Source organism: Pongo abelii, chromosome 6 (genome assembly GCF_028885655.2).
Source record: "Pongo abelii isolate AG06213 chromosome 6, NHGRI_mPonAbe1-v2.0_pri, whole genome shotgun sequence".
Classification (NCBI taxonomy): Eukaryota; Metazoa; Chordata; class Mammalia; order Primates; family Hominidae; genus Pongo; species Pongo abelii.
Window position 1 is genome coordinate 130,335,819 of NC_071991.2, and position 12,818 is coordinate 130,348,636.

The 12,818-nt window shown below is 38.9% G+C and overlaps 1 protein-coding gene across 3 annotated transcripts in view; it reads right to left on the minus strand.

The window, feature by feature from the left end:
• CHCHD3 (coiled-coil-helix-coiled-coil-helix domain containing 3) overlaps positions 1–12,818 on the minus strand; it is a 304,023-nt gene that overhangs the window by 217,023 nt on the left and 74,182 nt on the right. The window lies entirely within an intron of this gene.

Genomic DNA, 12,818 nt, shown 5'->3' on the forward strand with positions numbered 1-12,818 from the left:
GGAAGTGAGCGCCTCTGCCCGGCCGCCCCGTCTGGGAGGTGAGGAGCGCCTCTGCCCGGCTGCCACCCGGTCTGGGAGGAAGTGAGGAGCGCCTCTGCCCGGGCGGCCCGGTCTGGGAAGCGAGGAGCGCCTCTGCCTGGGCGGCCCCCTCTGGGAAGCGAGGAGCGCCTCTGCCCGGCCGCCCCGTCTGGGAGGAGAGGAGCGCCTCTGCCCGGGCGGCCCCGTCTGGGAAGCGAGGAGCGCCTCTGCCCGGCCGCCCTGTCTGGGAGGTGTACCCAACAGCTCCGAAGAGACAGCGACCATCGGGAGCGGGCCATGAGGACGATGGCGGTTTTGTTGAAAGGAAGAGGGGGGGAAGTGTGGGGAAAGGAAGGAGAGATCAGATTGTTGCTGTGTCTGTGTAGAAAGGGGTGGGCATAGGAGATTCCATTTTGTTCTGACTAGGAGAAATTCTTCTGCCTTGGGATGCTGTTGATCTATGGCCTTTCCCCCAGCCCCATGCTCTCTGAAACATATGCTGTGTCAACTCAGGGTTAAATGGATTAAGGGCGGTGCAAGATGTACTTTGTTAAACAGATGCTTGAAGGCAGCATGCTCTTTAAGAGTCATCACCACTCCCTAATCTCCAGTACCCAGGGGCACAAACACTGCAGAAGGCCGCAGGGTCCTCTGCCTAGGAAAACCAGAGACCTTTGTTCATGTGTTTATCTCCTGACCTTCTCTCCACTATTATCCTATGACCCTCCCATATCCCCCTCTCCGAGAAACACCCAAGAATCATCAATAAATACTTCATAAATTAAAAAAAAAAAAAAAAAAAAAAAAAATAAATGAATAAATAAAAATTTTAAAAATGAAAAAAAAAAAAAAAAAAAAAAAAAAAAAAAGAAAACTAAAAAGAATCAGGCCAAATTAATTTTAACCATGTATTTTATTTAGCCCAATACATCCAAAATATTATCATTTTAACATGTAATCAATACAATAAACTAGCAAAGAGATTGTTGTATTTGTCACACTGAGTCTCTGGAATTTGGTATACACTTTAGAGCATATTTCTGTTTGGACCAACCACACTTCAAGTATTTAATAGTCACCTGTGGCCACAGGACAGCACAGAGCTACAGTAAGCCTCAAAATCATAGCTAGGCACAAGTCAGGTATTTCTCTTCCAAAACTTCAAAGCAATACAGAGGTACATGTTACAACTTCTCATCAGTTCTCGTCTCATAACATACAGCTGTGTGACTGTTAATTTCTAAGATCTTTATCAAGGCGTAGCTTTAGATGGCATCTCCCTCACCAAAAATGATTTAATTTCTCTCTGCAAGGCCTGTGTTTAACCTACTATTCAATGCCCTCAATCCTTGCATGTTACCTTCTGGCATATAAATGAGAATTCTTAAAATTACATATTTGTGTGCAAAGCCACTGACTACCTTCATTTTAGGGCATTAACTATATCAGCAGAGTCAGGTACTGCTAACCCTCTGGATCTCCTTTCAGAATGTCTTTTTTAAAAGCCAAACACAATGTTATCCCTTTCTCTCACATGTAACACTGCAACATTCCAGCAGCAGAGATCCTTGGATTTTACAGAGGGTCTCCAAGCCCTTGAAAATGATTATCTGAGCAAGCAAAAAAGCAATGTACAACAATCAACCACTTAGCACCAATAGCAAAGTGAAAACTGAGGTCAACTAAAAGGAATATTTTTCAAACTAAAAACTAAGTTGGTTTTTTTAATTACTTGTTAATCTGATAAGAAAAAAAGTCTTCTTATTTCTCTCACTTAGCACTTTTGGAATTACACATGGCATAGCTTTCCAGAAAGGAGCAATGGCTCCTACAAAAGAGAAAAAGCTCATCTAGCTTCACTTAGCTAGTTTTTCTTCCATTTTCATCAACAAAGAGATCTTTTACAATCTTCAGAAATTATACAGGCAAGGAGAAATGAAAAAGGGCACATGTAGAAGAGAGCAGACAGATTTTTAACACTATAGACTAGGAAACAATTCTCTGAAATGAATGAATTCACAGATGGATACGATAGATAATCATTTTTACAGAGCGTTTACTTCGATTCTGTGTGAGTCGCTGTGCTGTACTGTACGAACCTTCTGATCCTGAAAACAACCCTGAAGGTAACCCTGTGGTAAGAGTTATTATTGTCCTCCATCTTACAGATGAGGCATCTAGTTATTATTGTCCTCCACCTGACAGAGGAGGTATCTGAGCCCTCAAGAAGTTAAGTAATTTACTAAGTGGTCTCAGAACTAGTAACCCATGAGGCTGGAATTCAAACCCAAGTGGTCTGACTCCTAGGACCACACTCTTAACCATCACACTCTAGCGATCTCCACTTCAAAGAGAGAAAAAGAGTTACCTGTAAGAATAAGTATTTTGTATCAAAAGTTTATTATGTGCCAGGTGCTTTATATATGTTAGCTTATTTAATCTTCATTTGAAAAACATGCTTATCTGGTAGGTATTCTTATTAACTTGGCTTCCTAACTGAAGAAAGTGAAGCCTCGAAGGGTAAATCATTGACTTGAGATCACAGATCACTAAGAGACAAAGCTGGCATTCAAATCAGATCTCTCCAACTCCAAAAGACATTAACTTTTGGCCCCTGGGTTTTTTCCTGAGATTTAGGTGGATTTGATATTTGCTAATGGTAGAAATCCATGATAATTAGGCTTTCATAGTACAAAAATAATTTTATTTGTAGTTCATAACAGTTTACAAACAGCATTCCTTATAGAGATAACTTAGGTGAAGGTAAGCACTATTAAAAAAAAAAACACTCACATAAAAAGACAATTTGAGGCTACAACATAGCTTCAATTTCTAATCATTTTTAGCTTCCTTAATAGAATTAACTCAGAGTGGGAGTACTATTTAAATAGAAACACATTTACAAATTCTTTTTCTTATCAAATATCTATAGAACCCTTACTAAAATTGCTCTTCCATTTAATGTCACACAATAATGACCACCTCCTGAAACCTTCATATACAATACTCTCATATTACAGTAAATGTTGCAATGATACTAACTTTCCATTGGTTTAAATAGCAATTGAGCAAAAATAAAAATGAAAATGAATGACACTGTTATGTAGTTTGATTACATTTTCCAGGGTGAAATGAAATGCCCAAGTTATTGAAAAATAAAACATGTATTTGAATGTCTAGGAGTTGCAGTATGTATACATGCCTATGAGGAAGGAAATGGGGTGGAAAACAATGTAAGCAACCAAGGAGGTCAATTCAGATAGTTTATGAAAAATAAATCCTGAAAGCATTAAGGATCTATATACATATATATATAATTAATCAAGATGAACCTCAGAAGGCAGTGTCTCAGATAAATGTTTCAGAGACAATGTGAAACACGACTTGCAGAAGAGTGCTAGCAGAATGTGAAACTCCCACTATTGCCAATTCTTAAAGATTCCCTTAAGACTCATGTTTACAGGGCTAAAGCAGCACAGAGTTGGCAAACATGCTCTTAAAATAAATTGAGGCCTGTGTGCTGTAAAAATGGGCTTCCAATAGTAAATTAACCTTTCTGGGTTTGGGGTCAATCCCAGGAGAAGACAAGAAGATAGACAACTAGTTTTTAAAAGCAAACAAAAGAATAACAAATACCACAATCAAACCTTTATTTTTATCTGTATGAGACACAGAAAACTTAAAGATCTGGCATGACTCAAAACTGTGATAGCTGAGATGATAATTTTGTCACTGTCCATCATATATGACAGTGGAAAAGCACCATTTGGCTGTAAATACCAATTTTACTTCTTTTTTCTTACTATGACAATGCATTGCAATTTACAGTTGCCATGTTCAAATTTACACAGTCTTCTGTTTTACACTTGCTGAGGCTCAATGCTGACTCAAGCTCTTGCCCAAAGTGATCTGCCACCTTTGACTGGCTACTTCCCAACCCACCTGTTCTATTACTACAAACACACCTGCTGAGATAAAAATACATGGAGGATAAAAATACATTGAAAAGAAACATATGACATCATCTTTATAAATCAATTTAACCCTAACATTAACCCTTTTTAAAACTTGAAAGGGTCCTGATGAAAATAATTTCCATTAGAAAGTCAACACTTAGAATTTTGAACCTGAAAGATATCTTAAAGATTTTTTTTTTTTTTTTTTTGAGACGGAGTTTTGCTCTTGTCACCCAGGCTGCAGTACAATGGCACAATCTCGGTTCACTGCAACCTCCACCGTGGAGCGATTCTCCTGCCTCAGCCTCCCAAGTAGCTGGGATTACCGGTGCCTGCCACCACGCCCAGCTAATTTTTGGTTTTGTTTTTGTTTTTCAGTAGAGACAGGGTTTCACCATATTGGCCAGGTTGGTCTTGAACTCCTGACCTCAGGTGATCCGCCTGCCTCAGCTTCCCAAAGTGCTGGGATTACAGGCATGAGCCACTACACCCAGCAGGCCTTAAAGATTTAATATGAGAATTAATGCACACCTGGGTAAGAATTACCAAAACAAAACCAGATCCATCAGTTTTTCCATATATCTTATCAGTCATCTATCCAAGGAGGAGAATACCAGAGTGGCTTCAGAGTTCACAAAAGATAGGACTGACTGCAAAGGTGAGCTGTAAAAGCAAAAGGTAAGTGACAGCACAGCTAGCTTGCAAGTAAAGGTAAAATTCAAATACAAGAGGGATTTAAAACCATCTAGCCTAGAGGTCAGGTTAACTAATGCCATGGTAGAAACTCAGCTTTCTGAGAGGCCGGAGCAGGAGGATCACTTGAGCCCAGAAATTGTATATCCAAAGAGAATGAGAACAGGACACTAACTGAAGACACTGAAACAATTAAGTAGCAGATGAAAGATAACAGAGCAGAAAGGCAATGTGAAGGGGAAACTGCAGTAGGCAAGGAGAGTGGGCAAACTTTTTTAAATAGCATAACACTTTGCAATGAAGACAATTTTCAAATGTTGGTACTTTTTATTTGAGTTCAATGATCTGATTACCATGGCATGGCAAACTGAAAAAAAGTGTGTTTGGGATACTGCTGATTTAACATTTGTATCAAACCAGTGCTGTCTTATTTGTAATAATGAGGGAGTTTATTCCAGAGATTATATAGTAGAAATATTTATGGTAATAATAATCATTCTTATTTTTGTTATTAAAAATACATTATAAAAGTGCATGGGTTCAACACAATTTCAATATATTATTTCAATATATTGATCTTTACAAAAAAGTAGAATAGAAGCAGTATTTAGTGCTTTTAAAATTGTTTCCATTTTTAAATATGAGAAAACTGAGCTTAAAAGAAACTGTGATTAATCTCTGCTCAGTTAATAAGTAGAGAGACAGGACCAGACTCTGGTCTTCTGATTCCCAATTCTGGGTTATTTTTGTTATTAAACAAACAAAAAACAAACCTAAAATCTCTTCCATCTCTAAACCACTTAGGTGTATTCATTATATTAAGTCAGCATATGTGGTTTAAGGGTGAAGCACACACGTCTCTCTAGGCTCACCCTCACTCGAGGGTGAACCTGAACAAGGAACTAGACCTATGCATCTCTTATTAGTGTGGGATCAAGAAAAGATCCAACAAACATATTTACTTATTTTCTCAGAATTAAGATCAACATTCAATTTGTTTAATGTGCTCATTTTTAAAAAAGAATTTGAAAATCAGGTCAGCATACAGAATCAAGAAACAAAAATCACAAAAGTATAAGATATATAATTTTTTAAGCCCAAAGCTCAGTCACTGATTTTCGCTTCTCATGGAGTTTTCATTTCAATCTACAAATCTATTTGATTTTCCTTTTTTTGTATGTAACAAGCAAAAGGCAAACATCAAGTTATCCTTCAAAAAAATGAAGGAATGGTCAAATTCAATAATCAACAAATATTTATTTAGTATCTACTATATAGACGGTATTGTGTTACTTATAAAGCTAGAAATGTCACAAAGCTGTTTTATTTCTTCTGTGACATTTGATCTTATGGCACAATTATACATTTATAGATATGGTGTAACACTGACCAGTTAACTAAATCACATTTACGCCAGATCTGCTGTGGCAATTTTAGAAATACTGAGTCCACTCCAGGGCAATTAGAGTATTCCCAGCTGTATCGTATCTCACCTATTACATATCTGTTGTATCTCGCCAGCTACATATAGGTCTCAGTGACAGGATTTTGTATGTACAGACAGCTAACAAAGAACATTATTAAGTTACAGATTTCTTAAACTATATTAACTTAACATTAACCTAAAATGATCTGGCAAGAATTGAAGTATCTAAACTCTCATAATACTAACACAAAAAGACTATTCCATCCCACCAGTAACCACCCATCTAAAATAAATGAAAATAGGCTGGGCGCAGTGGCTCACGCCTGTAATCCCAGCAGTTTGCAAGGCCAAGGCAGGCGGATCACCTGAGGTCAGGAGTTATAGAGACCAGCCTGACCAACATGATGAAACCCTGTCTCTACTAAAAATACAAAAATTAGCCAGGCATGGTGGCACACACCTGTGATCCCAGCTACTTGGGAGCCTGAGGCACGAGAATCGCTTGAACCTGGGAAGGCAGAGGTTGCAGTGAGCTGAGATTGTGCCGCTGCACTCCAGCCTGGGCAACAGAGCAAGGCTCCGTCTCATAAATAAATAAATAAATAAAATTAATGAAAATACTAGCCAAATAAACAGATATGAGCAGCCATGGTCATATGGGCATAACACAACACTGGTTTAACCACGATGTTCCCAAAGTTTGCAACAGTGAGAAAAAAACAAGGATTCATATTGGTGGTGAATTAAGTAACACAATTTCTGGAGGGCAATTTGACAATAATAATATTTAGTATAACCTTTGACCTAGTAATTCCATTTCTAGGGATTTACCCTAAGGAAATAACACTGGATATGTGTAAATTTAATAATAAGGATATCCAATGCAGAGTGTTCATAAAAGTGAAACATTCTGAACCATTTATTTGGAACCGTAAATGTCTAATAGTGAACTACAATTAAGTTATTTATATATGTACTGACAAAATATTTTTATGATATATTATGAGCAAAAATAAAGCAGCTCATAAAAATAGTAAGGACACTATAATACCACTTCTGTTATTTTTTTCCCCCTGTGTGTATAAGCCTGTGTACCAAAATATTTACAGTGGTTTTGTGGGAATAGTGAGATTATGGGTGATTTTCATTTTCTTAACTTTGGCTTCATTTCTCTAATTTTCTAAACAGTGTGAGTTATTTTTGTAACTAGAAAAAAATACTTATTACTATCATGTGCCTTGTGATTTTCACTTTGATCTATATTGATAGGTACCAGGAAGCTGTTATGGGTTAGGTAATGATAAAACACCGAAGAGCAGACCAGGCTAATAAAGAATTGACAATGGCACAAGGTAAGAGAGAGAAGCAAGCAGGGCAGACCCTAGAAGAGACCCACTTGACTGTGCCCATGTCTTTAGTTATTGCCTCGTTCTCAGTCTCTTTTTGAACATATACCATAACTCAATTTCTACCGTGGGATTAGTTAACCTGACCTCTAACAATTTTAAATCTTAGTTTTATTTGAATTTTACCTTTACTTACAAGCTAGCTTTTCTGACACTCACCTTTTGAGACCCTAGCAAGCAGGTCGGTGTCCAGAAACCAATCCTAACGGAATGGCTGGCCCCCCCACCCCACCAGCAGTGTGCAGAACGGCAGCAGTATCATCACTACGGCTGCTCACTCCAGGTCCCTCCAACATTTAAAGACACAAGGGTAGAGAGAAACTAGCCACTCTCTGGACCTCCTTAGGGATGCCCTGCTACATCTCTGCTGAGCCTCCCTGTCTCCTCCCATGCTACAATACACGTGTCCCAACTTTCTGATTCTTTAGCTTCTTGATTAATTTACTTGCCCTTTCAAAATGTCCTCTAATTCATTACAGCCTTCCTGGAATTACTGTCTGGCTTCTCAACATCTGATATTAGATGTCCCACAAACAACAGGACTATTATATTAAAACCATGAATTAGATCCGAGCATCCTATTTCTCCCCAAGCCTATTAACAAGATGTTCTACAGGTTGAATCTCATTTAATTTGCCATTTACAGGATAACCTTTCCAGGTATGTCTCTCAAGTCCTTCCTGTTATTCTGGATACCTCTTAATATCCGTTATGTTGGGGGAAATCATCTGAATGAAGTAAGAAAATTGATTCTGTTTCTTTCCTAATGGAAAAAAAACCTGAGGAGATAAGAATAGTGCAACCAATTCATGACTGGACAACATCCTTAAGACGACTATCTTCCTAAGTGAAATGTGCATGGCCCCACACGGTGAAAAACAATAAATATTTCTGTCTTTGAAATGACAAGATTGAGTGATCAAAGGGATCAGGTAAGAAGATTTCCTATTCTTCGACATTTTGCCATTAGTTATACAGTAAAAGACAGCTGTCTTTATGCATAGAACTGTCACCAAATGTTCCCAGACTTGGCAGATTAAGCTATCAATGGTTTTTAAGAGAAGAAAAAAAAAATCAATCAAAATGAGACTTTTCTGTATTCTACACACATGCAGAAAAGCAAAAAAAAAAAAAAGCAATTTCATGGTGAAGGAAGGAGAGATATTTATACGTCACAGCAAGGCCAAGAGTATTTCCAACAAAAATAAAAATCCCCTTTGCCACCTTCATAACATCTCAAAGTCTTACAATGCATAAGCATATGTTAAGTACATACATATATAACATTAGCCATATGAAATGTTTGAGACAAATTTAAATGACCACCGTAATAAAGAATTTGATCTTTTCTTTTTGTATTCTCTGTAGGCTTATGTCAGTAAACTAGAATAAACATGTTATTAAAAGAGAATCAATAGGAGGCTTTAAAATATACACTACCACAAAAGGTCAAGCCCTGGTATCGATTTTAATATAACATTTTTTGTGCAGCTTCCCAAAGGATTCTTTTCTAATATTGTTCTTCATTTTTCTCTCACTTTGTTCCCTGACTGGTGAATTTGTTGTTCTTGTCTGCAAAAAGCTGTCTAAAGCTGACTCTGCTGAGTATGTGTCATTCCTATGACAAGCTGCTGGCAAATGAAAAAAACAAAAAAGACCAAAAAAAAAAAAACAACAACAACAAAAACCAGAACACACAGGTAGTGAGTGGGAGGACAGATACAAGAGGCCAAGAAGCAACAGATAATCTTCAACTCAAAACGCACAAGGGCTGGCCACGGTGGCTCACACCTGTAATCCCAGCACTTTGGGAGGCCAAGGCAGGTGGATCACCTGAGGTCAGGAGCTTGAGACGAGCCTGGCCAACATGTGACACCCCATCTCTGTTAAAAAATACAGAAATTGGCCAGGCATGGTGGTATGCGCCTGTAAGCCCAGCTAATCAGGAGGCTGAGGCAGGAGAATCGCTTGAACCCAGGAGGCAGAGGTTGCAGTGAGCCAAGATCGCGCCACTGCACTCCAACCTGGGTGACAGTGCGAGACTCTGTCTCAAAAAAAAAAAAAAAAAAAGTACAGGAACACACTGAAACTCAGAACAATTTGCCATCCCAGGAAGCTCTGGGCTTTTGCCTTCCCTGGTGCCTGGAGAGAGCCCCGATTCCCAGGAGCCAGGGAGGCTAAGGGGGGCACGAGGAGAGAAGAGATGATCTCTCAGGTTATGACAAAAAAAAACTCTGTCACGAAACCAGGGAAAGAATGCAATGTTTCAAGACACAAATCCATGTTACTCCAGGCACGTCTTGAATCTAATGCACCAAATGTTCAAAGGACATCTGGAATCCCTTTGACAGGGTTCATGGGGGCAAAAGTATATGCTCAGAGACACAAGAGACTTCTTGACTTCTGTCCCAACAGACAAGGCTTAAAGACTTATACAACACGATCTGGTTCAGTCTCATGTAAAATGTAAGTGCAAACTATAGTACATGTTGTTCATGTCGTTTCAAATTTTGATTATGTTGTTAGCCAACAATAAAAATACTCTGAAAGCTTAGATAATATTCATATACTGTCAGGTTTCCACTTTTAGACAATGCTCATTAAAAATGAAGGAAACTGAGCAACTGTCTCAGGACAGGACCCAAAACCAAAAAAACACTGCTCCTGGAGTAATAAATGCAGTCCTCATATCAGAAAATGAAAGCCAATTAAGCCTACTCAACAGGAAGACATGAATCACAGTCACTTCCTAAGTACTATGAAAATCTGAAGTGTTGGGAACGGGCTTGGAGTAAAAGAGAACTGGATTTGAACCTGATGCTGCCTGTTGTCAGGGCAAGGTACTTACTTACCCGCTCCAAGCTACTTTTGTAAAACAAACCTGTAGAAAGCAGAGCTACCACATCCAATTGCTCCCCAGTTTGATGGCAGAGTGGGGGTCACCTAGCCTTGGATTCTGGAGGGGAATATGAGGAGCATCATCTTATAGGCCACAATACAGGCCACAGCAGGCTTCATCAGAAGGCTCTTGGGGAGTTCAGAGCGAATATATACAAACACATGCACAGTGCACAGTACACAGTGGACAATCATTAAATGGCAGTTGCTATTGTCATATGATGATTCTCCTGTCTCTTTTGACTTTTGGACAAATTCTATCCCATTTTAACGTATTTAGCCACAACAGTAAAATATTATCATAATTTACTATAAAATCCCTTTTTGGTACCTACTATATGACAGACAATGAATTTTGCCCTAATAGACTTTCTTTTATTTTGAGACAGGGTCTTACTCTTGTCACCCAGGCTAAAGTGCAGTGGCGTGATCTCGGCTTACTACAACCTCTGCCTCCCAGGTTCAAGCAATTCTCGTGCCTCAGCCTCCTGAGTAGCTGGGACTACAGGTGTCTGCCACCATGCCTGGCTAATTGTATTTTTAGTAGAGATGGGGTTTCGTCATGTTGGCCAGGCTGGTCTTGAACTCCTGACCTCAGGTGATCCGCCCACCTCGGCCTCCCAAAGTACTGGGATTACAGGCATGCCCAGCCCTCATAGACTTTTATATTCCAGTGCAGGAGACAGACAAGAAACAGAAAAAAAATACTATAAAGAAACATAAAGCAGGAAAAGGACAGCTAGGATGAGAGAACAGGAAAGAAAGAAGAGTAATTTTAGACAAAATGACCAGGGAAATCCTCTCTGTAGGGTTATTTGGGAGAAACTGTCATAGTAAGAGGGAGTCAGCCATGCAAAATATGAAGTGCAAATATTCTGGACAAGGAGCTATAGGCACAAACAGGTTTGGCAGCCGAGGTGGTTGAAGTGTTCAATGAGAGGGTGGTAAGATAGGAGATCCAAGTATCAGAGGGTGTAAATGTGTAACAATAGGTAGAGGACTTGAAGGTCAGAGAAAAGGACTTGGACTTTACGCTAAACCTAATGAAGACATTAGAGGGTTTTAAGCAAAGAAAGTGACATGATTCAAAATGCATTTTTTAAAGCCGACTAATGCTGCTTCGTGAAAAATAGAACCTGGAAGACAAGAATAGCCCAATGGAGGTGACTTTGTAATACTACAAATGAGAAATGGTAATGGCTTACACCAGGGTTTCTTGGCCTCGGAGCTATATCGACATTTTGAACTGAACAATTCTTTGTTGTAGAGGGGCTGTCCAGTGCACTGTAGGATGTTTAACAGCATTGCTGGCCTCTACCTATCAGATGCCAGTGGTACCCCCAATGTTAGAACAACCTAAAAGGTCTCCAGACATGGCCAGAAGTCCCATGGGGAAGGGAGCAAAATCTCCTGCAGCTGAGAACCACTGGCTTAGCCTAAGGCAGGGGTGGCAAAGGTGAGAGGTAATTCATTTGTAATATATTTTAAAAGCAGAGACATTAGGGCCAATTCACTGGAAAGGGGAAAACAGGGACATAAAGGCAGGAAGAATGAATTTGGAATCATCAATAATAAAAATTCTTTAAAAAATTATTTTATCTTAGGACCAAGCTCTCTTGAGAATCTGTCTTTACAGTTAATATTCTTTCTGTTACGTAGAAACACTGACATTTATTTATTTATCTACTTATGCCTGACATTTATTGAATGGTTGATTGATTAATTGAGACAGAGTATTGCTCTGCCACCCAGGTTGGAGTGCAATGGCGCGATCTCGGCTCACTGCAACCTCAGAAAGTTGATCAGGGTTACAGAAAGTTGATGGTACCCTCAACTTTCTGTTACCCTCAATTTTCTGTTAGACTAGCATTATCCACATTTTCAGTAGTTTGAGGAGAGAGCTTTTCTAAGGCAAACTATGTAAGGCAAACCTATGTAGGGCTAAATAACATAAATTATAGAAACTCATTTGGGCTCCTTTTCTTTAATTCTATAAAAACTGAATTGTACAGCTGACAGATATATTCATAAAGAAATGCACAATTTCCAACCTATTACAGCTAAATCTACAGTAATATTAATTTTTACCCACCATTTGACAGTATTTTGACAGTTTTATTTCAAAACATAGTCATGTGAGTTAAAAAACAAAACACAAAAAGTCCTTTAATTTGTGAAATTCTTTTCAATCTAAATTCCTTATTTATTGAGCTCCATAATTAAGGCACAGTGTACTGGTAAAACCTATAAAACATAAATCTTCAGGCCAGGCACAGTGGCTCATGTCTGTAATCCTAACACTTTGGGAAGCCAAGGCAGGCAGATGGCTTAAGCCCAAGAGTTCGAGACCAGCCTGGGCAACAAGGTGAATCCCTGCCTCTAACAAAAATACAAAAATTAGGCAGACATGGTGGCATGCAC